Below are 27,767 nucleotides of genomic sequence, written 5' to 3' on the forward strand. Positions count from 1 at the left end.
ATAATGGGCAAGACAGTTGTTTGATTGCTTATTTCCATTGGATTATTTTGATTGCTTTGTGCTTCTGTCCTGATTCTTAGGTTGCTTGTGCATTTGGTGGTAAGCAACCTCTAAGAAAAATGAGGAGTCATTTTGGGTTCATAATAGGAAGGGGTGAGGAGAAGGGTATTATTATTATTATTATTATTATTAGACAGGGTCTTTTTCTGTTGCGTAGGTTGAGTGCGGTGGCTCGACTATAGCTCACTGCAGCTTCAACCTCCTGGGCTCAAGAAATCCTCCCACCTCAGCCTCCCAAGTGGCTGGGGGAGTATAGCCATGTGCCACCACTCTTGGATTTTGTTGTTGTTGTTGTTGTTGTTGTTGTTAGAGATGAGGTTTCACTATGTTGCCCAGGCTGGTCTCAAACTAGGGGAAGGATTTTTAATCTAAAGGAATTATAAATAATATATCTACATAGTGAGCATCTATTATGTGCCAGATTTTTTACCTTTATTATTTCTTTAATCCTCATACTAGCCCTGAAATGTAAAAAAAAAATGATCCCCATTTTATGGAAAAAGACACTAATACTCAGACTATATGACTTTCTTCTTTTGTGATGTTAGACATATTTCCTGACCTGTTGTCCTTCATATTCTTTCCCTGTAACATGGGTACCATACTACTATGTACCTCTCAGATGAGTTGCGAGAATTAAACAGGTGAATTAATGTAAAGTGCACGAGAGGTGCCCAGTGCAAAGTAAGATTCAGTGGCATCTGCTGTTGTTGACGTCCTGCCATTGTTGTTACCAAAACCATGTAGTTACTAAGAAGCCAAACCAAAATCTAAAATCTGTCCCACACCAGGTACTCTGACACCAGAAAGTAGAATTACTTTGGAGCAGGTGAACTTTCTCTGCATGGCTCATATTACACATGGAGGCAACAGTCTGTCCTGCCTGAGTAATATGAGGACAGGGTTATACCCTTACCTCTGCTGTCCTTATCATGGGCACTTTCTCTGCCCTTCCCCTAAGACTCAGTGCAAGGACACTGGATTTTGACAGCTTTAGAGAAGGCTGTGAGTAACTGCCTACTGCTGTTTTCGAAGTTTGTCTCAAGGTCAAGTTTTGGTTTGAAGAAGCAGAAGAGGCACTAACATCTCCATAACCACAGTCTTTCCTCCCTTAGGGAGACACTCTCCAAGACCTTTCTCAGACTTCTTTGGAACCTGAAAATGCATAATCCCAAGCAGTGTGTTGTTCATTTTGGTTCAGTGTATTAGAAAATAAATCTATAAATCTTTACCATGATGTGTGAAATAATCAGTCATGACCCAGATTGTCAGATTAAGAGCAAAGAGAATATGTTTCCAATCATCCCAAGTTTCTGTTCCTATAACTATTTACATTATGGATAGCACTTGGAATAATTATTTGCATGGATTTTAGTTGGTTATTCTCTTTAATGTATTGAAACTTTGAGAATGAATATTAGCATGAAGTATGCCTTCCACAGTAATGCTTTCTTCCACCATTTATTTTGTTCCAATAAAAAATAAAACCAAACACTTTATTTGAAGGGTGTCTAGAAGTTCTCTGAAATATAATAGTTTGAAATTTCTATAAAATCATGATTTGTTGTTGAAGAATAGTGATTATATTCTCCTCTCTTTTCAAAACATCCTATAACAAAAATTAAAGGCCATCCAGCATAGTATAAAATAGGGTTCTCATCAAAAAGCACTTATTAGCTATTATTCTTGCATGATTCTATGCAAAGATGTTACTATGCATATAGCCCTCACCAAATATTTATTAAAGTGAATTGAATTAAATCTTCTTACCTTCTAGAGATCTAGTATAAATGAACACAGCTAACATGGCATGAATGACATCAACATTTACATTATGAATTTAACATGGAGCGTTTTCACAGCCCTGAGTTGCAGACATGCATGGAATTTGTCATACTTAAGTGTTCAGCAGTATCACTTTTTTACTAGTCTGTGAGGGATTCTACGGTGAAATTGGACTTGAAGTCATATTTGAATGAAGCAGGGAGTACTCCTTGGTTAAGAAGATGAAAGGAATGTGTTGGGGAAGGGTGGCACTTCAGGGAGGCAGGGAGGCAGGGAGGCCGAGTACTCTGGAGACAGCCTAGAGGCTCCTGCAGGAAGAACAGACTGACCAGTCCTCAATTTTGTGACGTGTAGCACATTTTCAACTTAAAGAAAGCTGGGCTGCCAATACACATCAAAAAAGTCATTTCTTGTTTTGTACCTTCCCACTACAGATACCAACATTCTCAGGATAGTGTGGGAGATGGGGGGAGTCTATATGTTATTTTCAGAAGAATTCAGCTACCTGTAGAAAACAACTGACTATTCCTGAAATTCCTGGAAAGTGGAAGCTGACCTTTCTGAAGGTCAGTTTGATGTGTGGCTTTTCTCTGAGTTGTGCGGCTGCTTGATGTTAGATGCTGTTAGAGGAGGGCGGTAAGAGAGTGCACGGTGGAGGAAGCAAAGAGGCTTTTCATGTCTGGAAATGCTTCATGTAAAACTTTAGGAGAGCATTTTCCAGGAGCATCTGCCACGGAAGGAAGGGTGCCTCTCCATGGAGGTAGGATGCAGAGAGAGGGGTGCTTCAGACAGAGCCTCTGCTAGTCACTTCCTCAGCAGCTTGAGCTGTGATAGGGAACTGTGTGGGGGTGAGAAACAGACCCCGCAAGGCTCAAAGCCAGCCAAGAGGAAGCTAAGTCAAAGCAGAGGCTGTTTTCTCTTTCCTTGTAATCACTTGCTTTGTTGAAAGCAAGCCAGGCTGAGGATCCAGTTAGGATTTGTGATTTGGTTGGTTGGGAAATATCATTAGCATTTCTGAGAAATGATGCCTCTTTGCAACCACCTGAAACATTAGCCAGCATGAAGAACTTAGGAACCAGAGACTAAGGAACATGAAATGAAATCCAGACACCTTTTCACTTTAAAAGACACCTGGGTTGAGCAGGCAGAAACATGGTATATCTCTGGACCAGAAGAACTGCTGTTGGAGACAGCTGAGTTGATCAGGTAAAGAAGAGCCAAGTGATAAACAAGCAGGATGTGTCCACTCAGGAGGCTCCCTGTGTTAATCCCTGATCTTCTTACTTTCCCAGGCAGAGGGGCCTGGGAACACAGCACTGCTCCCTAATCTCCCTCACAACCATGTCTTCGTAATGAGTAATCAGGAACATTGCACTCAGCCAAATGATTTAGAGTGCAAGAAACTACTTTGGTACAGGTGAGTAATCCCAGGGTAGCAGACTACAAACAGGTCAGCATATGACAGGTTCTTGCTTGGCACCACTAGACGTGTGATTTATTTTTACCCCATCGTACTTCTCTGTCCTTGAGCAATCTCTACCTTAATGGTGTAAGGAAAGCAGACTTTCTGCTTAGCACATTCTCCCCGAGTCAGGCTGAAACTGCTCTCTCTAGGTCCTTCTCTAGCATCCTAAGCCAGATGCTCTACATCACCTGGTCCTCATGCCCTCAAGTCTCTAGAAAGTTTTGTTTCTAGGAACTGAATCTAATTCAGCTTTTTAATCTACTCGCTTTCAACCTTTACTTTAATGAACGTAACTCCCTTCCTTCTGTAGGCACTGGTCTTTTTTCATTATTCACTTTTTCTAGTCTGCTTCACCTTTGGCTTCCTACTTTCATTTCCTCCCCAGAGCTTTTCCTTGTACCTTGTAAATTTAAAACAAGGGTACACCTGTAACACACAAGACATTGGAGAGGTGGACGTTCATCACAAAGGTAGTGGAGGAGTCAGTGAAACAAACCAGTTACTGATAGTCAACTGCAAAACATTTATGAATGAGGTGTTGACATAGAACCCAAGAACTGTAGAACTGGAAAACAAATTGTCTTTCTAATCATGGTCTAATATTTGATCCCTCTCTTTGAATGTCCCCTCCCAAAGGTCATTTAGCCTATGCTTATACCTTAAGTGACCAGGAACTCATTACCTTCAATTATGCTTGTTTGATATTTGGGAAACTCTGGAAAAATAGTCTTTTATAGATAGCTGAAATTTGTCTCTCTGTGGCTTCTGTATTTTGGTCTTTGAGAGTTGAGTGTGGAATCCTGGAGAAGGGGCAAGATCCTTTTCTCCACTTTACTGGATGTAGGAGATGGGACCTTCTTTAGGAAATAGGTGAATTAATTAATGAATGCCAATGAGTGAGGAAAGGAACTGAGAGGCTCTTTGGGAATCTAGCCCAGGCTCCTATTATAAGACAGGGGCAAGCTTCCTGTTACCAAAGATAAACGTTATTAAAATTTCTGCTGCTATGGGCTGAGTGTTTGTGCCCCCTAAAAATTAATATGTGGAAACTCCAATCCCCAATGTGATGATATTTGCGGAAAGGGGCCTTTAAGAGGTAATTAGGTCATGAGAGTGGGGCCCATGTTATGGGATTAGTGCCCTTATAGGAACAGACATGAGAAAACTTGCTTCCCATCTCTCTCTATTCCCCACCATATGAGAAGCAAGAAGTCAGCCATCTAAAAACCATGAAGAGAGCACTCATCAAGAACCTGACAGTGTTGGCACCCTGCTCTCGAACTTCCAGGCTCCAGAACTGTGAAAAGGAAATATTTGTTTTTCAAGCCACCCAGTCAGTGGTATTTTTGTTATGGAAACCCAAATGGTTACAACTACAATAGCTGCTTTGTTGGAACATTTTCTAACTTGTATTACCTTTACTTTTAGTTGAGTTAGAAATTAGTTACATTAGGGACCTAATTTCGATGATAAGCAACTGACTATGGTGCCTAAAGCATATAAGTGTCTATTTTTATTCTCATGCAACAAGAAGTCCAGAGGTAATGCAGGTGTTTGTTACTGGCATGGGCAGAGGCACATGGATGTCAGGACAGGATCTCTGCCACTCTCTGGGCCTTTCCATTGTGATTCCAGGATGAATGCTGAAGCTCCAGCTGCTTCTTCTATATTTCAGGCAGAAAACAGGCATAAAGAAGATGGTGCCTATATCAGGGAAGTAAAGCTTACCCAGATATCCTCGGTTGACATCTTTTTGGCTGGAATTATTTCTGCAGTCATGCTTAATTGCAAGAGAAGCTGGGAAATGTCATTTTTTTTTCAACTGGAGACATTGCCTACCCCCTACAAAATGGAGTTCTGTTAAAAATAAGAAAGGTGAAAAGGCCAGTTGGATAGGCGACTAGCAGTGTTTAAGTGTATCAATAGATGTATGTCCTCACTATGTAGCATTCCTTATACATGCCTAGACTCTTACAGGCAACAGAATCAGCTCTCACTAGTTTAAGCAAAATAGAGTTGATTAAAGAATGTTAGGTAGTTCACAAACTTATCTGGGAGGGCCAGAAAAACAAGCTTGTATGCAGTCAGCCACGGAAACAAGTATGAAAAATGCTCAGTTGCCTCACAGGGTTTTTATTGCTAAAACGCTGCTGCCGCCCCCACTTCTCTGTACCCGCAACCTAACATGCTAGGACCAGACCCCAGAAACGCCACCATGGCTGCCAAGAAGGAAGCAAATCACCCTGTACCTGCCTGCTTGAAGAGCCTCTCTCTCCTCACATTGCTCACTTCCACATCACTGTCTCTCCCAGGTGGATTGCATGCAGGACTGAAATGTAATCCTAAGCTTTCCAGCCTCTCGAGTACACAGAGCCAAACTAATCAGGGGTTGGGATTGGTGCTGAATGAGCCAACCTGGTGTATCTATCACTACGCCTTTAAAACACGAGGAACCAAAAGACCTACTTAGTTATGCTTTATCAAGGACTGATCAATAGTTTCCCATGGCTCTGAGATATGGTGGCCAACAACAACAAAAAAAAAAGAGGCTTCATCTGGAAAAGAATGGTTTACTGTGAGAGAAAGGGAATGACACAATTTTTCCAATTCTATTTTTGCTTTTGCATTACATGCTGCATTTTTGTAAAGATAACAGATGGGAATCCTATATTCATTAAAAAGTAAAAAAGAACTCTTCATCAGCTAGTGTTTTAAATAAGGGAAATATCTAGTATTTACTGCCACCCTTTGAAGACCCTTTAAAGGTTTAATTAACACCAAATGTGTTATTCCATCTGCTTGAATGAGTAGGCCACATGGTCACGAGGCCTCTCATTGCAGGCTGGTAAACCAATCCATGGGGTCGTGTTAGTTGGAATAGAAAAACCTCAATTAAAAAGATCCCATAAATTACCCAAAAGTTATCTTCATTTTAAAAAGATTTATTTAAAGATAACTTTTGCATACACACACACATACATACACACACATATAAATACACACACACATACATATAAATGCACGCACACACACACACACACACACAGATGACAAAAATTCAAAATGGCCAAATATGTGCATGTTTGAATTCAACAGTGCAATGGTTCATGTGTTTGTATTGACATGACTTTTTTTAAAAGAATACTTTTCTGGCACTTTAAATTTCATGGAACACTTCCACATATTGTTGTATGATTCTCTCTATCCTGTGAGGTAAAACAGAGTAGATAGTATTTTCTCTAATTAAAGATAATAAAATAAAGGCTTAGAAAGATCTAGTGATTTACCCTGGCCCAAAAAGTTCAAAAGAGACTTGCCTGACCCCATAACAGAAATTTTTTTATTTCTATCCTGGCACTCTATCTAGCAATGAAAGCTTAGTCATCAAAGGAAGAATCTTTCCATCTTTAGAAGGATTATTTTACACCAACTAGACTTGACTTAGGTTAGATCTGAAATATAATGCCTGGTATAAAAGTGACTTTAATGACCTGGCAGTATGACAAAATGGTTATGATTATTGGGAGGAGACAGACAAATGTGGGATTGAACTCCCATTTCAGCCACTGAGTGACCTTGAGCAAGTAAGAACTTAATCTCCACAGATGCAATTTTCTCATTCATATATAGAGGATATAAAGAAAACCTACTCATACATAAATGCAACACACATTCTGTATTCCCTAGAAAATCAAAACACTCTTGCTATATATTACTATATATTAATATTGCTATAATACATTGAGGTTTATTTATTCAAAAAAATCAAATATCTTTCATGTGAGGACTATTTGTTCTAGACACTGAAGATACAAAGATTAATAAAATAAATTCCCATCCTTATGACACCAAAGAGAATGTGGCCAATTTTATTTGGGTTAAGTGCATGCTTTTGTGTGTGTGTGTGTGTGTGTGTGTGTGTGTGTGTAGTGGGGGAGTACTAGAAAGTCTCTATAGATGATTTATTCCTTGAGCCAAGTCTTGAAAGTTTGACTATATATGTCTCCCTAGAGTCCTGTCGTCATTATCTTATCAGTTTACGGGAAAAGGGAGAAACTGGCACATAAAGCAACCTACTGAAAATATTAAAAGTCTCATATAAAAGAGGCTGAAGGCAGCACTCTAGTGCCCTTTTTGCTCTTCTGTGCCTTCTGCCATGTGAGGATGAAGTGTTCAAGCTGACATCTTAGAAGCAGGGAGACAGGCCCTCACCAGATGCCAACCCTGCCAGAGCCTTCATCTTGAACTTTCCAGCGTCCAGAACTGTGAAAAATAAATGTCTATTATTCATAAATTACTCCATCTCAGGTATTTCATTGTAACAGCACAAACAGACTAAGATAGTCTATTATGCTGTTTATACAATACACTTAGGAAAGTCAGGTATTATTTCCATTATACTGGTGAAAAAACTGAGGCCTGGAGAAGTTCAGGCTTCTTCAGATTCACTCAAGCTAAGAGCCAGTTCAGGCACTGAGCTAGATGCTTGAAACACAGATATAAACAAGAAAAAATTCCTACCCTGTGAGAATTTCACCGTTGCACTCATGGGTAGATATGTTGGTTAACCGCATATGAGGTTTGTTATAACTTAGGGGCACAATTTAATTCATATATCTCATCATGTATATTAATGACCATTTTTATTTTTTTCCAATTTTGATGCCAAGTACATTGGGAAAAACAAGGCATGTTTTATTTCTGATGCTGTTAAAGTATTTTCTTGACAATGCCAATTATTGGTTTGTATTTTTGACATTTTTGTTTATTGAGTCATAATCTACCTAACTTAGACCACACACTTTCACAGATCTTAAGAATGCAGATCTTAGGTGTTTCTTCAATGCATTTTTTACAAATGTATATACCCACATTGCAATCACCCAAATCAAAATATAGAATACTTCATTAGCCTCAAAATGTTTCCTCATGGTCGTATTCAGTCAATCCTTCATCGTCCCCTCTCTAGAGACAACAACTGTCCTGATTTTTAGCTTAGAAATATGGATTCGTTTTGCCTGTTCTTGAACTTCATTTAGATGAAACCATAGAGTATGATTTTTTTGCTCAACATGTCTGTGAGATTCAAACATGCTGTGGCTTGTATCAGTAATTCCTTTTTATTGCTGAGTCATGTTCTAATATAAAATATTAGTTGTGTTCTAGTATAAAATGTTATGGTTCTTTATACACATTATCTTGTTGATGGACACTTGCATTATTTCCAGTTTTGGGCTATTAGGAATAGAGTGAGCATGAACATTCCCATAATAGGTCTTTTTGTAGAAATCTGTATCCATTTCTTATGGATATATACTCTAGGAATAGAATTGCTGTGTCTAATGTGGTTTAAATTAAAGGAGTATTACTAATAATATCAACAAGGCCAGTTCTCAATTAATTGTACTAATGTGCTTATACAGATCACAAGTAGATAATCTAAAGCAGCCAAATATTCCAGATGATTTTAGATTTGGATTTGGAGCTTTCTCAAAGTGTTTGGGTTTGTTTTCTCTAACCCACACCTAGAAGTGATGAGTTAGAAATCATCTTGCATTTTTTTTTAGCATTCAAAAAAAGTTAGCCCAAGATCAAAATTTGTCAAAGAAAATATGTATGGATGCATGAGAATTAACCACTATTTCTTATTACCAATAACAATAACTATTTGCCACTTTGGCTAAATTTAATAAGGTTTGTGCATTGGAAAGAGTTATGAGGTATGAATATTGATAAAAAGAAAACTTTTTATTTCATTCAGACCTTTAATGAGACAATACCCACAATTTCCCCCCCAAAGAGAGAATACATTGTTTTTAGTTTGAAATGTTTATCTATTTGTTCCTTTCCTTTTCCACATTTTGGTTGTAGACACCTATGTTTTCTAACCAAAATGTTTTCTTACTCGCTTCATTCAACAAATAACTTTTGAGTATCTACTGTGAGCAAGGCTCTGTAGCACATTCTGAAACTAAAGCATTGACGATCGATGAAAGATGGATAAAATCTCTTCCATCTCATGAAGATTTCAATTCAATGGAAATAAACATTAAGCCACTAATTACACAATTATCAAAATAAAATGATAATAAACCATATAAAATATAATATGTTAAAAGAGCATTTAATAGGACTGTGAAATAAGACCAGAGAGGTGGGCAGGAGTCCATCTGAGCAGCTCTGTCTTCATTCTCATAGCAGTCAGAAGCCACTGAAGTAAATAGAATGGCATGGTTGGAGCTGGACTTTTAAAGGTTTACTCTGGCTGCAGAGTGAAAACCTTAAAAACCTAGAAAATAAATGAAGGATTGTTCTGGTGACTTTCTGGGCATCACGCTTCATTGCCACGTTCCACTATGCTCAAGGCCAGGAGTCCATTGTCTTCATGCTGCCCCAGCCCACCTAGTAGGGCTTGCCGTTCCAGAACTACCCTGATTCTTCTGCATCAGAGCCCATACAGGTGAAGGGACCTAAAGTGACCTAAACAGCTTTAAGCTATGGCTTTAATGGCAGAGAGCAGACTGAGGTGTTACCACTATCCCCCACCCTTTTTCCTTTGCCCCCAATAGAGTAGAAATCTTGCTTCAGTAAAAAAGAGTGAGAAAATGGGAAAGTTTAGTCATCGAGGTCAGCCCAGCTGGAAAGATATTTTGAATATAGGGCATCAGGATGTTCATCATGCCATAAATTCTGTCAAAATAAATAGATGAGGGCCGGGCGCGGTGGCTCAAGCCTGTAATCCCAGCACTTTGGGAGGCCGAGACGGTCGGATCACGAGGTCAGGAGATCGAGACCATCCTGGCTAACACGGTGAAACCCCATCTCTACTAAAAAATACAAAAAACTAGCCAGGCGAGGTGGCGGGCACCTGTAGTCCCAGCTACTCAGGAGGCTGAGGCAGGAGAATGGCGTGAACCTGGGAGGCGGAGCTTGCAGTGAGCTGCGATCCGCCCACTGCACTCCAGCCTGGGCGACAGAGCGAGACTATGTCTCAAAAATAAATAAATAAATAAATAGATGAGGTATTTAATATACAACTTATGGTCCTGGAACGTGTTTCTTTGTTGGCCATTCTAGGAAGGTTTGAGTGGCAGGATCAGTTTCCACAGTGAATGTTCATCATACAACTGTCTACCTCGTCTTCACATCACACTTGAAGAAAAGTGGCACATTTCAGGGCATGTACAAATCCCATTTGTGATGCTGCACAGGGCATCTGCTTTCCCTCATTATTAGAAGTAAGGACAGCCCATGTATTAGTTCATTTTCATGCTGCTGATGAAAACATACCCGAAAATGGGAACAAGAAAAGGTTTAATTGGACTTACAGTTCCACAGGACTGAGGAGGCCTCAGAATCAAGGCAGGAGGTGAAAGGCTCTTCTTACATGGCAGCCACGAGAAAAAATGAGGAAGAAGCAAAAGGGGAAACCCCTGGAAAACCCATCAGATCTTGTGAGACTTACTCATGATCACAAGAATAGCACAGGAAAGACTAGCCCCCCATGATTCAATTACCTCCTCCTGGGTCCCTTCCACAACACGTGGGAATTCCGGGAGATACAATTCAAGTTGAGATTTTGGTGGGGACACAGCCAACCCATGTCATTCCACCCCGGCCCCTCCAAATCTGATGTCCTCACATTTCAAAACCAATCATGCCTTCCCAACAGTCCCCCAAAGTCTTAACTTATTTCAACATTAACCCAAAAGTCCACATTCCAAAGTAGCATCTGAAACAAGGCAAGTCCCTTCTGCCTATGAGCCTATAAAATCAACAGCAAGCTAGTTACTTCCTAGATACAGTGGGGGTACAGGTATTAGGTAAATACAGCCATTCCAAATGGGAGAAATTGGCCAAAACAAAGGGGTTACAGGGCACATGCAAGTCTGAAATTCAGCAGGGCAGTCAAATTGTAAAACTCCTTTAAAATGATCTTCTTTGACTCCAGGTCTCACATCCAGGTCACACTGATGCAAAACGGGGGCTTCCATTGTCTTGGGCAGCTCCGCCCCTGTGGCTTTATAGAGTACAGACTCCCTCCTGGCTGCTTTCACGGGCTGGTGTTGAGTGTCTGGCGTTTTCAGGTGCATAGTGCAAGCTGCCAGTGGATCTACCATTCTGGGGTCTGGAGGACAGTGGCCCTCTTCTCACAGCTCCACTAAGTGGTGCCCCAGTAGGGACCCTGTGTGAGGGCTCTGACCCCACATTTCCCTTCTGCACTGCCCCAGCAGAGGTTCTCCATGAGGGTCCCGCCCCTTCAGCAAACTTTTGCCTGGGCATCCAGGAGTTTCCATAGATCTTCTGAAATCTAGGCCGAGGTTCCCAAACCTCAATTCTTGACTTCTGTGCACTCACATGCTCAATAGCACATGGAAGCTGCCAAGGCTTGGGGCTTCCACCCTCTGAAGCCACAGCCTGAGCTATACATTGGCCCCTTTCAGCCATGGCTGGAGCAGCTGGGACAGAGGGCATCAAGTCCTTAGGTTGCACAAAGCATGGGGACCTTGGGCCCAGTCCAGTAAACCACTTTTTCCTCCTGGGCCTCTGAGCCTGTGATGGGAGGGGCTGCCAGGAAGTTCACTGACATGGCCTGGAGACATTTTCCTCATGGTCTTGGGGATTAACATTAGGCTCCTTGCTACTTATGCAAATTTCTGCACCTGGTTTGAATTTCTCCCCAGAAAATGGGTTTTTCTTTTCTGTCACATTGTCAGGCTGCAAATTTTCCAAACTTTTATGCTCTGTTTCCCTTTTAAAACTAAGTGCTTTTAACAGCACCCAAGTCACTTCTCGAATGCTTTGCTACTTATAAATTTTTCCACCAGATACCCTAAATCATCTCCCTCAAGTTCAAAGTTCCACAAATCTCTAGGGCAGGGGCAAAATGCTACCAGTCTCTTTACTAAAACATAACAAGAGTCACCTTTGCTCCAGTTCCCAAAATGTTTCTCATCTCCATCTAAGACCACCTCAGCCTGAGTTTTATTTTCCACATCACTATCAGCAGTTTGGGCAAAGTCATTCAACAAGTCTCTAAGAAGTTGCAAACTTTCCCACATTTTCCTGTCTTTTTCTGAGCCCTTCAATCTGTTCCAACCTCTGCCTGTTACCCAGTTCCAAAGTCGCTTCCACATTTTCGGGTATATTTTCAGCAATGCCCCACTCTACCAGTAACAATTTACTGTATTAGGTCATTTTCACACTGCTGATGAAGACATACCTGAAACTGGGGACAAAAAAAGGTTTCATTGGACTTATAATTCCACATGACTGGGGAGGCCTCAGAATCATGGCAGGAGGCAAAAGACTCTTCTTACATGGCGGCGGCAAGAGAAAATGAGGAAGAAGCAAAAGCAGAAACCCCGGATAAACCCATCAGATCTTGTGAGACTTACTCACTACCATGAGAATAGCACGGGAAAGACCAGCGCCATGATTCAATTACCTCCCCGTGGGTCCTTTCCACAACACATGGGAATTCTGGGGAATACAATTCAAGTTGAGATTTTGGAAGGGACACAGCCAAACCATATCAGCCCATGATTATATTTGTGATCTCAATCTCATTTTCTCTTCCTGGATGTTTTCTTTTTTTTTTTTCCCCTCCCCCTCCCCCTCAAGGTTTTGAAATGATTTATCTATGTTAAGCTAATATTCAGTAACATTAGAAGATGGAAAATAAGAATCAGAGAAGGAGATAGCCAGGAAGAAATTTACCTAAACTGTAATTATCCTCCTGCCTTTTAAAGGAGCAACTACAGCTGAGAATTTCAACCACTGAGGACAAGGAGCGGAGGGAGTAGAGCATCTTTGTTGAGCAAGTCCTTGCTGTGTCCTTCAAAAGCTGCTGCTGCTGCCCCTACAGGAAAGTCATTGAAATGCACACCAATTAGGACCCTGTGATCTGGAAGGAAAGCTCTCCAGAGCATCCTTGGGCAAGGGAGGAGATTGCAGGCACAGCCATTTCGGCCAGTGTAAAGCTGTAGCATTATTTCTCTCTAGGGTCTGGGAGAGTGATTTATTATAGAGAATAATACCAGAAACAAGTCTGAGCTACACAATTAGCATCCACCCCTAGTAGCAGCTTTTGGTTTATTTGTTAGAAACTCTATCCAAGGGAAGGCATAATTCACTTCTAAGCAGCTTGAACTAATATCATTGTTTCTGTCTAGCTTATATATCAACTTCACACTAGAATTAGAGGAGATAATCTTTTCTTTTTTCTGAAGCAAGCCAATCATGACAGGTCTCCCAGTGAGCATTCTCAGCATGATAAAATGTGTAAGAATGGAGAAGGATGCACCTTGCATTCTGAGGGTGGTGAGGTTTCCAGATGGTGCTAGGGAGGAGGTGCAGATAATAGCAACACTGGGCTTCTAGCAGAGGACTGTTCACATGCAATGCATGGAAGCTCATCCAAGAAAAGGCAGGAATCCCCTAATTTGATTGGGCAAGTCATTAGTGACCCACTAACTGGGAAATTAAAGGAAAATAAATGTACGTGTTAATCTGTTACCAATAAAATCTAGCAAGTAGCCTCTCCACTTTGCCACCTTAGAATTAGAGGTGCAAGTCATGGAAGTGAAAATAGCACACTTGTCAAAACACTCAGTGCTATAGTGACAGGAACTAAATAAATGAGGCTGAGAAAAAGAATTGCTGGGGCAGCAGTTCAGGAAATCACACTATTTTCTGCTCTTCTGTCTCTGCTATGACATAATTTCTCAATGAGGGCTAGTAGAACAAATTTATCCTGAGGTCCTAGTAGAAAGATGTGCATTGAAATCAAATCATTTGCATTCAATTCTGCAAGAAAAAGTCATACCTTCATTGTATCATTTATGTAATTTATTCATTGGTTGATTATGATTATTATTGATTATTCATTTGCTGTTTCAAATATCGATCACACCTTATAGGTCAAAGACACTGCAGAATATCTGGATACTAAAGAACAACCCTCAGGGACTTTATTCTAGAGTAGCAGTTTCCTAAACTTTAGCATTCCTCAGAATCACAAGGAGAGATTCTAATTCAAGGTGACCTGAGGTGAGCCAGGGAATTTGCATTTATAACACATTCACAGATGATGTTGATACTGTTGTTTGGGGACCACGCTTTGAGAACCAATGATCCACAGCAGTGGTTTTCAATCTTGGCTGCTCATTAAAATCACCCAAGGAGCTATTAAAATTCTTGATGACCAGTCTGCAATTTCAGAACACACAAATCAAAATATCTTGAGTAGAACCTAGACACTCATATGTTAAAGCCTTTGAGAACCAGTGGCATTCTGGGAGAGACAGACAAATCAGAAAACCAGCTGACAGTTATAATGGAATCAAAGGGCAACGGTGGCGCCTGGAAATGAGAGCCTAAGATAATTAGGAAAGACTACTCTGTTGACCTGAAGTGAAAGACAACAAAAATGTCATGAACCATGGAATGAATACTTAAGGTGGAAGAACCAGCAAGTGCAAATGCCATAAGACTGGAGAAATTTACATACTTAAGAGATTGAGAATGGGCTAGCATGGGGCTGGATCATCTCGAGTGAACTCCAGAGTTGCCAGGTTGTATCTGTAGAAGTAAGCAGTGATATGGAGACTTGTAGGCCTCGATCAAAGTTTGAGGAAGAGTAGGAAGCTATTCACTAATCAGATTTACATTCCACGAGTGCCCAGGGATGAACATAAGTTAAGAGGAAATGTGGACATATCTAGAATTAGGTGTTTAAAACAATCTTTTCTAGATCTTCATCTCCTGATGCCTAGGTAACATTTTCATCTCAAATGGAGGATGCAAGAAAAGATGAGTGAAGGTCATACTTGGGATAGAGGGAAGGGAGGTGAGTCTCCCATGCCTGGTCTTGAGAGTCCTTTCGATCTTTTCTCCTACACCTGAGCTCTGAACCTCACCATAGAGTGCCTCTTCTCTCTCCACCTTCAGTGCTAATAAAGTTTCTACCAAGTTCTGAAGGAAACATTACCTGAAAACCTTAATTTTGTTTTGTGGCATTCTGAACCTTTCAGTTTAGATTTCTTGGAGAGGCCTCAGAGAATAAAAATGATCATTATTAGCATGAGAGACTTATATCCTTACAAGGAGAAAGACAAGGAGCTTAAACTCTGAACTACCAAAACAGCATACTCAAATCAATGGTGTGAATGAGTTCCAAGCAAAACCAGTGTATGGATATACTAAGTGAAACAGGCACAATGAATTATTCAGTTTCTAAGTACTTGCCTATTTAGTGTCTTCAAACCAATAGAGAAATTCTTTGGAAAGAGAATAGAGAAGTTCCCCAAAAATACAAGGGGAACTTTCAGTAGTTCCTTGTCCTTTTCTGGCAATGCAATATCCAATATTTTCAACTGCAATGAACTCTCTAATTTGTTTTTCCACTGGAGCTTTGTTCTACTCTACTGGTATGATCAATATTCTTTTCAGATTTGGAATCAAGACCTGAACTTGGGGCTAGTTGTTTGTTGTAGTCAGTTGTTTGACTCCAAGACATAAAACTCCACAAATAACTCTATGATTCATGTAGCTGAGATATTAGAAGCTTATCCACATCCTCACGCAAACCCCACACTCCAGCAGTACTGAAACACTGGCTGTTTCCTAAACATTAAAGGGAGAGGGACAGAAAACGGATTCTGCCCCATCTTCCTATTCTGCCCCACCCTCCACGATCACTCGTACTTGTCCTTTAGTCATGGTTCATGGCTTAGATTCCCCTATAAACCTTCCCTTGTCCCTTTACACCCCTTCAAGTCATATAGTTTCCTTCTCAGATTCTCTCTTGTATTGCAATAACATCCTGTGCCTATGCCTATGACAGAATTTATTTCACTGTAATGTAATTTCACTGTACTGTCTCTGCTACTAGACCGTGTGCTCATAGAAGACCAGTACTAGGTATTGTTCATTATTTACATATCTACTGCCCAATATATTCTAGATATGCAAATATCATGATAAATAAATAAAAGAGGAGAATTGTGAATTAGCTAGGATAATAAATAATGGACATTAATTTATGTATTATTAGAAATGCTACATAAATTTTTTCAACCGGTTTATCACTGGTGGCAAACTTTTTCATTATGTTCTTAGTCTAGAATTAAATGCTAGATACTACAGTTCACCCTTGAACAATGTTGAGGGTTAGCAGTACTGACCCTCACACAGTCAAAAATCCATACATAACTTTTGACTCCCCCCAAATTTAACTACCAATCACCTACTGTTGACTGGAAGTTTTACTGATGACACAAAAAGTCAATAAACACATATTGTGTGTGTTATATGTATTATACACTGTGTTCTTACAATAAAGTAAGCTGGAGAAAAGCAAATGTTATTAAGAAAGTCATAAGGAAGAGAAAATATATTTATTATTCATTAAGTGTAAGTGAATCATTATAAAATTCTTTATCTTCACTGTCTTTATATTGAGTAGGCTAACAAAGAAGAGGAAGGGTTGATCTCACTCTCTCAGGGGTAGCAGAGGCAGAAATCCATGTTCCATGTATAAGTGGACCCATACATTTCAAACTCATGTTGTTCAAGAGTCAACTGTGTAAGTTTATTATCAAAAGTTTAATTCAATATAAAAAACATGAATTAAGTCCTTATGTGTCAGATATGATGGTAGACACTGGGGAAACAAAGACTAATGACACATACCCCTGCACTCGGAACAAATAGGTGAATTAAAAGGTGCATAGACGATGCCAGGAACATCAGGAAGAATATGGTATTCTGAAAAAGTTGCTTGTCCTTTGCTGCCAATGCAACATCTAACATTTCCACAAAGATAGGAGGGGTCAGAAGAATCTGGGCTTGGAAAACTTCCCAGGGGAGGTGATACCTGAGCAGGTCATGGCAAGAATGGGCAAAGGGCAGAGTATTGTGGATCAGAGACTTACTTGCTGACAGAGGGCTTTCTGTCTTGCATCTTGGATTTGCCATAGGAAATCCATCATTATCATTGTAACAATGCCCAGAACCCATTCAGACGTTTTGGGAAATGTCTTCTCTCTCCAATCTCTCCTTTTTACAATTACCTCTTTCCTCTCATGACCCAACCATGCTCAATTTTCTCCTATCCTTAAAAATGAAATAAATATCAGGTGTAAATTGTTCCCTGGCTCTTAAAGTATAAGAAATGCCACATTATTTTTCTAAATCAAATTAATTTCAACTGGAGGCCTCACTATCAAAGTCCAATACCAGTCATTAGGTGCAGCTCCCCCTCCCACCTCAGGTCTAGAGGACTGGGTGGTCCGCTGACAGGCCAGTGCCTCCACTAAAGGCAAGCACTCTTTCCTTGCTCAGCTTAGCCAAGCTAAGCTGACAACTCAGCTTCTGAAGGCCTCAGTTCTTAGTGCTCATCACTTATGTTGGCTCCACCATCTTAGGATGTTGCAACTCTCTTTCTGACTTTCAAGATTCAATACCTCCTTGAAGTTAGAGTGCCTTCCTTCATGTAACCCTCAAAGAATAAAACTTTCAAATGTAGTTATTGAACCACCTGAATCAGAGTTACCTGGTGTGGTTGTTAAGATGAAGATGCCAACATCACCTCAGTCCTATGCCTGCAGAATCTCCCTGTGGAATCTGAGCAAACCTGCCCTCAGTGATTTCTCTGGATGATTCTTCAGGATCCACTAACCTATATTCTGACCACCAAAGCCTGTTCTCCCTCCACCCTCTCCAACTATTATTTTATTATCATATACTCACAGACACATCTATTTCTTTTCCATGGGCAAAAATCTTGAGTCTGGGCCAGACTGACTGTCTTGAGATATTTGATATCAGCAAGGGAAAAAGAAAGACATGATATTTCTCTTATGATGAGCATGTGGTAGAAAACAAATAAACAGAAACTACAAAAACAAAACCAAGAACCCGAAACACCAATAGATTTCTTAGCAAGTCAATCCATAATAGGAAAGTATGTAAACTTCTCTTGACCTTCATCTCTCCTCCCCCAATCCCACACCATCTCCTTCTCTCCATACCCAAACTTTCAGAAAAAATAATTTATACTCACTCTCTTCGCTTCAATTCTCTCCTTAACTCATCTCAGTCTCTATCTTCTGATCCATTATGGGGTCTTGGAGTGAAAGAAGAAGCTGTCCACCTTTGAAGGAGTCGTATGAACCATAAAAGTTATCATCTCAATGGAAATCATAATGAACTAAAGACTGGAGGCCCTTCCATCAATTTTAGGACAAGATGTAAGCCTCCAGGAATTCACTGGGGAAGATTCAGCATTCCTAAATTGACTTTTTTAAACCACTCTGCCAATAAGAGTTTCTAAAGAAAATGTAATCATTTAATTCAATGTAGAAAAATAAAGCAATATGATATTTTTATTTCCTCTGACATTCTTTCCTCTGTTCATTTTTATGATGCCAGTATCTCTTATAAACACTTTCCTAAATTCTGTCCTCCATCTTCTTCTCTTCTAAAGCTATATTATTTCAAAATAATTTTGTCTAAAATTATAGACTTCTCTAACACCTGTACAATGATTCTCAAATCTATATGCCTAGCTCAGCTGACTTCATTCATGACCCAAGTATTCACCCAGTAACCAAGCCAGAAACCTGGAACTCAGCCAAGACTCACCCTTCCATCCAATCAGTCACCAAATCCTGGCATTCATCTTCGAACTATAGCTTGAATTTATTACTTCCTCTGTTGCCACTACCACTGACTTGCTTCTTTATTTTTTTTCTGAGATGGAGTCTCCCTCTGTTGCCTAGACTGGAGTGTGGTGACACAATCTTGGCTCACTGCAACCTCCACCTCCCAGGTTAAAGGAATTCTCCTGCCTCAGCCTCCCGAGTAGCTAGGACAACAGGTGCCCGCCACCACGCCAGGCCAATTTTTTTTATTTTTAGTAGAGATGGAGTTTCACTGTGTTGACCAGGCTAGTCTTGAACTCCTGACCTTGTGATCCACCCGCCTTGGCCTCCCAAAGTGCTGGGATTACAGGAGTGAGCCACCGCGCATAGCCTTGCTTCACATTTTCATAATTTCTCTCCTTATCTGCTGAAGTTCCTCCCTAATTCATCTTGCTAATTCCAGACTTGCTTTGTTTCCATCATATTTCCATGCCAGTGCAAGCTATTCATTTATTAAGTAAAAACTGAATGTTTTAAGTCCCTTTCTTAAAAGGCTTACTTGCTGCTATATTTCTCAAGACTCTTAGTTGCATAAAGAGAAATGCATTTCAAACTGGCTTCTACAAAAATGGGAATTTACTGGCTCAGGTAACTGAAAAATCCAGAGGTAGAAACACACATCCAGCTGCAATGGACAACAGGATTCCCTCCCTCTGCACCCTTTACTTTGTTGTGTTTCTGTTGACTTTATTCCAAGGTAGGTGCTCCCAAGTCGTAGCAAAATGAGTACAAGCAGCTCTAAATTTAACATTTCCACCATTTTAGTTCTCTAGCAAAAAGAGAGTACCTCTTTCTTAATATTTCCAATTTAATGTAGGGGCTGTCTTACTGGCCTATCTTGGGTCACATGAACATCCCCATCATAGAGGGAATAATGGCCCCCAAAGAAGTCAATGTTTAAGTCCCCAGAATATCTTACCTTACATGGAAAAAGGAACTTTGCAGATGTGATTAAGTCAGGGATCTTGAGATTCGAAGATTTTCCTGGATACTTCAGAAGGGGCTAATGTAATAACATAATCCTTGTAAGAGGAAGGCAGGGAGGTAACAATCATAGAGGGAGACGTTATGACAGAAGCAGAGGTCAGAGAAAGATCTGAAAGATACGCTGAAAGATACCTAGAGCCAGAAGGAATACAGCCCCACTGACACCTTGATTTGGGGGCTTCAGACCTCCAGGACTATAAGATAATAAATCTACTTTTATAGTTAAGCTACTAAATTTGTGTTAATTGGTTACAATTAACAATAGGGAAATAATGCCACCTCTGAGCCAATCACTCTGGTTAGTATAATGAAATTTGACTGGCCAAGCCTAAGTCATATGTCCATGAAGGTAGAATTATTTGATTCACTCAAACCTGATAGCCTGTGTGGGGGATGTATGGTTCTCCAGGGAAAGTAAAAGTGCAGTTACCTTCAAAGAAAACAGATACCTGACATGTAAAAATAACAAATGGCCTTTACAGACCTTCATCGTCTTCCAGGTAAAGATTCTCAGCCAGGTGCGGTGGCTCACTCCTGTAATCCCAGCACTTTGGGAGGCCAAGGTGGGTGGATCACCTGAGGTCGGGAGTTCGAGACCAGCCTGACCAACATGGAGAAACCCAATCTCTATTAAAAATACAAAATTAGGCAAGTGTGGTAGTGCATGCCTGTAATCCCAGCTACTTGGGAGGCTGAGGCAGGAGAATCGCTTGAACATGGGAGGTGGAAGATGCGGTGAGCTGAGAGCACACTACTGCACTCCAGTCTGGGCAACAAGAGCGGAAACTCCATCTCAAAAAAAAAAAAAAAAGTCTCAGTGAGACAGAGACAAGCAAAAGCGTACCTAAAATCTGATTCTTCTTTCTCTACTGTTTTCTTGTTCCTCTTTTATTTCCTCTGCCTGGATATCCCTTCCTTCATTTTTCACCTAACTCTTTCTTGTCCTTGAAGGTAACTCAGGTATCATCTCTTCCAAGAAGCCTTCCTGGATAGTCTGAGCTACGTGATCCTCCTCTGTGCTCTCAGCATACTCCTACTATAGCATTTATCACACTTGCTTAGAAGTGACATTAAGTCCAATGCGAATTCTCATAACCAATCATAGTAATTGTGCTGGCAGAAATGTGTAAACTTGATTTCCCAAGCAAAACAAAATATTAGCTATTTTTTGTAAACAATGTTTCCATGGAAACAAACATCAATATGTCAGGAGGGAGTCATTGTCATTATATTTGAAATAATTCAATGTCCTGGTGTTTCTCTCCCATTTATTCCTCTAAAAAGATTCAAGATTCACTTAGAAATCTACTCTTTATATGATGATTGATAAAATTATTACTTGAGCTTGATGGAACTGGAAACTTGCTGCCTGTGGATAAAATATCTTTCATTTTCTGCCCTGACTCATAGACACAATTACTACATGCTTTAGAATGAAATTTATCAAAAAATAATTCTAATGCTAATATTAAGGGTTCTAATTAGATAATACTTCAATCCTCTCTGCTTAGAACAGAATATAGTAGGTCACAAAAAGGATGTTTTAGTTTTTGTTCCTATTTTGTAATACGAATTGATCTGCTTCATGCCAATAAATCCTCCTGACATTTTATAGTCATGGCACTAAATCACTAAATCATCATGTCAAATGAAAAAGCTGCTGAACGTAATGGTATTAAATGATGATTTTTAGGTCTTGTCACCAACTTTAAAAAGTATTATTGATAAGGCATTGGATTTATATGTTAATGGCTATATTTCACCAGTCCTGCCTAATATGTCTCTGCTACAGTCAATAGCAAAAAAAGTTATTAAACCTCCAGGGTCGCTTTGACTGAGAGAAGTTTTGAAATAAATCAATAAAAATGAGCACGGCCTATTTTCTGAGCATGGCACATCATGCTCAGAACAGCATGGCTGTTTGACAGAATGAGCACAGTGTTTGCTTGTTTTTAATCCAATAATATCCCTTAATTTTTGCAAGCTGTGGAAAGCAGAGTGACCGACCCTAGGAAATATATTCAGTTATTTCATGCACAGAATGAGGCATGCATGAAGGGCTAAAAGGAAGAAAAATGCATCTTGAAGAGTCAGTTGTCCTCCTTTTTGAAAAACGAGGCTTTCCTTTCTTTTTTTATTTTAACATCAAACCGAGAGTTCTCTAAGGAGTTTTATATAACAGCAGTGGCAATCAGTCAGATGTGGCTGTTACTGGACGTAATTGTTTTATATTATTATCATTTAATTTGTAAACCTCTAAAAGTTTAAAGTTTAAGGAAGTGAATGAGTAGCAGCTATATTGCATCATGTTAGCTCTGAAGGACTTCTAAAGAACATAAAGTAGTTCTTTTATAAAGTTACTCAATGCTGGTACCTAACGATGGCATGAGATAATTGACCTCCCATTACAGTGTCCTACCTTTTCTCCCATCCCTAAGCCTGGCACACTTGCCCTAACCAGCTGCTGTGCACATTCTGCTCTGTACCTCTGCTTCGAGAGAGAACAGCTTGACCTGAGCTGTGACACAGCTTCCTCAGCCTCCTGGTAATTATTTTGATGTTTAAATGCTGTGTAAAGTCAAACAGGAAGGGTTTTATGATGTTTTGCTGGGAGGATTGAGTGCAACTGCAACGCGCTTTGCAGATTAGCCTGGGACTGTCTGTGTGGTTCTCTGCCTAAGGAAGGAAGAATCTAAGTACACAGACAGATCTTTTAAATGCAATTTCCAGAAACTTCTAGTGATACACTGGTAAATACTTTGTAACATTTGTTTATTCAGCCAGGGGGAAATCCTGCTAGAAACCCACACTCTGTCGTATAGAAACATTACATTTGATATCAGGAATAAGCTCTTCCCACAGGAGCGGAATTTCTTAGATGCAGGGTCAGTATATTCTCACAAATAGCAACTTGATCAAACCCATTATTCTTAGTCCTCATAACATGAAAATATGCTTAATTGTTGATTGAGAGTTTAATTGATGTGTCATATTTCAATTTCATACATAGAGAGATTTTTAGATCAAAAGTTGTTTATCCAAGGGTCACATTTCCCGATGTTACAACATAGACATTATTTTAAAATGAGGCAAACCAGTTTGACAACAGCACCCACACCATTTGAGGTATAATTTGGGAAGGCTGCTTTGCTGGAGAGCTCTAGTGTGGGTAGAAGCAGGACCCCAGTCAACCCAAGGCTGGAGCTTCTCTGATGATCCACATGAACCCAGCAGCATTCACAGTGGGGATGGCCAGTCCGGAAAGGGAGCTGTGAAGGACAGCTTGGGAAGGACAGTGACCCTTGAGCGTGGGGGCCCGAGTCAAGGTCGCACTCATAAAGCTGTAAGGAAGGTTATTTCAGGAGCAAGTGAGACTCTGTTATTTTGAAACAGGCAGAACCCCTTCAGACTGAAAAGACCAGGCCTGAAATACTGATTTCCTACTCCCCAACAGCACAGCCACAACCCCTTCACCTAGAACCCTTTGCCCCACTGGCAGAAGCAGGGGCTTCCAGGAGAAATGGCAGAATACACCTTATTGAATGTGCTCCATCTGGAGTTCCAGAGTCCTCAAGGTCCAGATTTAAGTAAAAGAACTTTAGTTCAGGCAGAGAGCACAATGTGAGTAAAGTGCTGGTGGCTGGTAACATACGAGGTGGAGGAGGGTCCCAGGAAATGGGGCACATGGAGATGGCTGGAATGGTGGGCACCAGGGTGGAGCGGGGCTGAGGGGATGTTGCAAGAAGTGCCTAGGGTGGAAGATAAGGGATGGACTCTCTATCTAGTGCTGCCAGATAAAATACAGGGTGCTCAGTTACCTTTGAATTTCAGATGGACATTAATTTTTTAGCGTAAGTATGTCCTAAATATGTCACAGGACATACTTATATGTTTAAATAGCCAATGCTTAAAATTCAAATTTAACTAGATATCCTGTATTTTTTATTTGCCAACCTGGCAACCCTACACACACGCCATACCAAGAGCATGGACCTCTCTACAGGGAGTGGAGAGACACTGGTAAGTTTTAAACAATGGGACCTCGTGATCAAATCTGAGCACTCTGTCAGCAGTGGAGAGAGGAAGAGTGAAGGTAAATCAGAGACTCTGAGACTAATGTTAGTGTGGAGGATCTTGAGGACATTTTTTTTAAAGTGAAAGACTTCATCATAAAGAAACAAACCAAAAAATATACCATTGTAGATCGGAGTAGTTATCTATTCAGTCCAATATTCTGTCTCCAAGTAGTGACAAGTAATACTTTGTAAAAAAGAATGACATGGTCCGAAAAACATCAGTCTCAAGTCTGGAGACCTAACTTCCAGCCCTTTTGGGCCATTTGAACTCATACAAATCAAACATAAGTCATCGAAGTTGCTGAGCATCCTCAATATACACAGGCTTCTATATACAAGTTTCTATTTTATTCTCACATATTAGGGACATTTTTCCCCAAATCCCCTAACACATTAAGAAGGTTTTCTGGTCTCAAAGCACAAAAGAGATAAGGCTAAAAGAAAGCGATTTATTCTCACTCTCGGAATCCTCTCTTCATCTTCTGCATCAAATCTCTTCCTAACTCATTCAGGACTCTGTGCTAGGCTGCTGTTTCTACTCCTCTTCCCCCTCTGCTTCACAATTGACCTGCTCCTGTGTGCTCATGCCTGGTAAATCCATTTGCTCTTTATTTTCTGGAACTTTAAGCCTCTGTGTGTGCTTTTTCCCTACCTGGAAATGTCATTTTACCCCACCCTCCCCACTAAAGCTACCTGGTCTCTTTCTTCTACTTAAAGCTCACTTCTTTCATGAAGTGGTTCTTAGCCAGTCCCACCTGGTTGTAATATCGGTCCATTCACGTGACTCATCTCAGGATATAACATGCTTATACAAAATTTAAGCCTGAATTCCTCTATGTGACCGCCTTTTCTTCTATGGTTATTAGTCATATCATTCTGTACCTTCATCCCTTGAAAACCAAATGGTCCTCCCCTCCCTATCTACCAGGTAGGGCTGCATGAGCTCCTTCATGTTTCTGTTCCCATAATATATATCACAGAGCTATAGAGGGTAGGCGTCAAATAGATTTTGCTGATCTCCTAATAGTAATGGTTCATTTATTAAGTCAAAAGTGTGCCCTGGCTTGAATGAGTTAAACAAATCCTAACATAGGCCAAAAAGCCATTTTTCTTTGAGATTGACTTACAAGAAGATAACTCATTAACAAAATGAGCAAGAGAAGCTTGGTCCAAAGATGAAATGCTATGACAATAGCTTAAAATGTATGAAAAATACAATGTCAAATTTTGTACTCCTAGGGAGTAATAAAAACTCTGGTATAAAATTTTAATGTTGTAGGCATACTGTTAAGAGAGAGTAATATCAGAAACATTAAACAATAGATGAAAAAAATGGAAAAGTTTTGAAGTAATTTTAATTTCCAATTCAATAGATTAAACAAGCAAATGATGGCATTTTTAAAAAGTGGTACATAGATTTTTTTCCTCTATTCATAAAAGCATACATATCTGGAAGAAATAGAATCATTGCATTATTTGGGTTTTTCTGAATAGGTAGTATGTGTCTGTTATGATCCAGCCATGAAGCAGAAACCACTTTGAATATCAAAAACAGAAGAAATGAAATCTAGAGAACTTGTTCCACAGGGGATAAGACCTGGAAAGACCAGGAAGGCAACCCAGGAAGCAACTTTCAGGAAGCCACTCTCTCCTCTAAAGGGACAGAGGGAAGCCATAGTGTTACCAGAGCCCCATGGGAGAGGACACCCAGAGGACCCTGGGACTATGGTGGCCTGTATGGTGGAAACTGGAGCCATGAAAGGAAAGTGCGATGGTTAATATTAAGTGTCAATTTGATTGGATTGAAGGATGCAAAGTATTGATCCTGGGTGTGTCTGTGAGGGTGTTGCCAAAGAGATTAACATTTGAGTCAGTGGGCTGGGAAAGGCAGACCCACCCTCAATCTGGGTGGGCACAATCTAATCAGCTGCCAACACGGCTGGGATGAAAGCGGGCAAAGGAACATGGAAAAACTGGACTGGCTCAGTCTTCTGGCCTCCATTTCTCTCCAGTACTGGATGCTTCTTGAACGTCAGACTCCAACTCCTTCAGCTTTGGGACGCATGAACCTTCAACTACAGACGGAAAGCTACACTGTTGACTTCCCTTCTTTTGAGGTTTTGGGACTTGGACTCGCTTCCTTGCTCCTCAGCTTGCAGATGGCCTTTTGTGGGACCTCACCTTATGATCCTGTGAGTCAATACTCCTTAATAAACTCCCCTTTACATATATATATATATCTATCCTATTAGTTCTGTCGCTCTAGAGAACACTGACTAATACAGAAAGTGACCTCCGTTCACCTGCATTCAAAGCAGAATGGCTAGAGAAGAGAAATACCCTGGTTTCTTCCTTCCTTCGGTCCTCAAGCCTCTTGAGAGTTGCCTTCCATTGCCCAGATCCATCCATAATCCAGTAGAGACAGGAACCTAACAAATATTCCTATCTGTGTGACAGAGTTGAGAAGAAAAGGATTGGGGAATGAATCTCAACATGAAGGGCCTATGCCTGACATACAGAGTTTCTAGTGTAGGTAATAATCTCTTAATTAATGACTACTAATTTGTTTACTTCATTTCTCATTTCTCTAGGGATTAGAGGTAGAATCAATACTTTTTTTTTTTCTATTTTCATATGGGCATTACAGAGACATACCTTAAAGTCATAAGAGGAAAAAACAAACAAATACAGTCATGCATAGATAAAACACAAATGCTTTGAAAGAAATCCTTGCTTGCACAAAGGAAGTATCAGTATGTGTTAGGTTTAATTTATACAGTTACTTAAATTTGAAAATATGTCTTTAGCTCTTTAATCCCCTGACCGCTTCTATACAGAGATCATGTTTTGAATGTTTCCTTTCTCTAAGTTTGTGTGTGTGGATGTGTGAGGGGGAGAGATGGAGGGATGGTAGTAATACAACTGGCTTTCAAAAGTAAATGAAATACAAAATTCCACGGAGATGTTAGCAGTTCAATATAAGTGTTTCTTTGTCAATGATAAGATTATTTTTTATTCTGTTTTCATGAAGCATCAATAATGCATGAAACCCTGAAAAGAAAAACCTCTGGCTGAGTACATTTCCATTTGACATTGCAGAGGAGAGAGCCAATCACATGTAAGACTTCAGACACACATGACGGGGCCCATGTAATTACGGCATACAAAGTTCCGCTCATATCATGTTGTGGTTTATAATGGTGCCTTTAACTGTTAGGCAAAAATTACTAGAAAAAGTTACATTTCCAAGTGATGACCAGATGTTGAGCAGGAAGGTTTCCCCAAGTGCCACAGAAGTTGATTCTTAGTGGACAGAGCAACATAAGGTGGGGAGGAGAAAGAACAGGGCAGAAGCAAAGAGAATTCCCCATTTAAAAGAACCACTTATTTCTCAGATGGTTGAAGTTAACACTATTGGGGAAAAAATCGTCTGCAAATTTTCATTAAGCTTGAACACTTTTCTGGCACACAGCAGCTACTCAATAAGTGGTGACTGTTGGTATTATTGCAGAGAGAAATTAGGAATAATGAGAACCGAAAAAGAATCACCAAATTTATTGATTCAGATGATGAATATTTCAGCAGTTTGGGTAGGAAAGAGGAGCAGGCCACAATCTAAGATATAAAGAGCAGAATAGATGGTAAGAAATGATAGACAGCCCCTGTAGGTCATTTATTATAAAAGTT

This window comes from Papio anubis, chromosome 4, assembly GCF_008728515.1.
Source record: "Papio anubis isolate 15944 chromosome 4, Panubis1.0, whole genome shotgun sequence".
Lineage (NCBI taxonomy): Eukaryota > Metazoa > Chordata > Mammalia > Primates > Cercopithecidae > Papio > Papio anubis.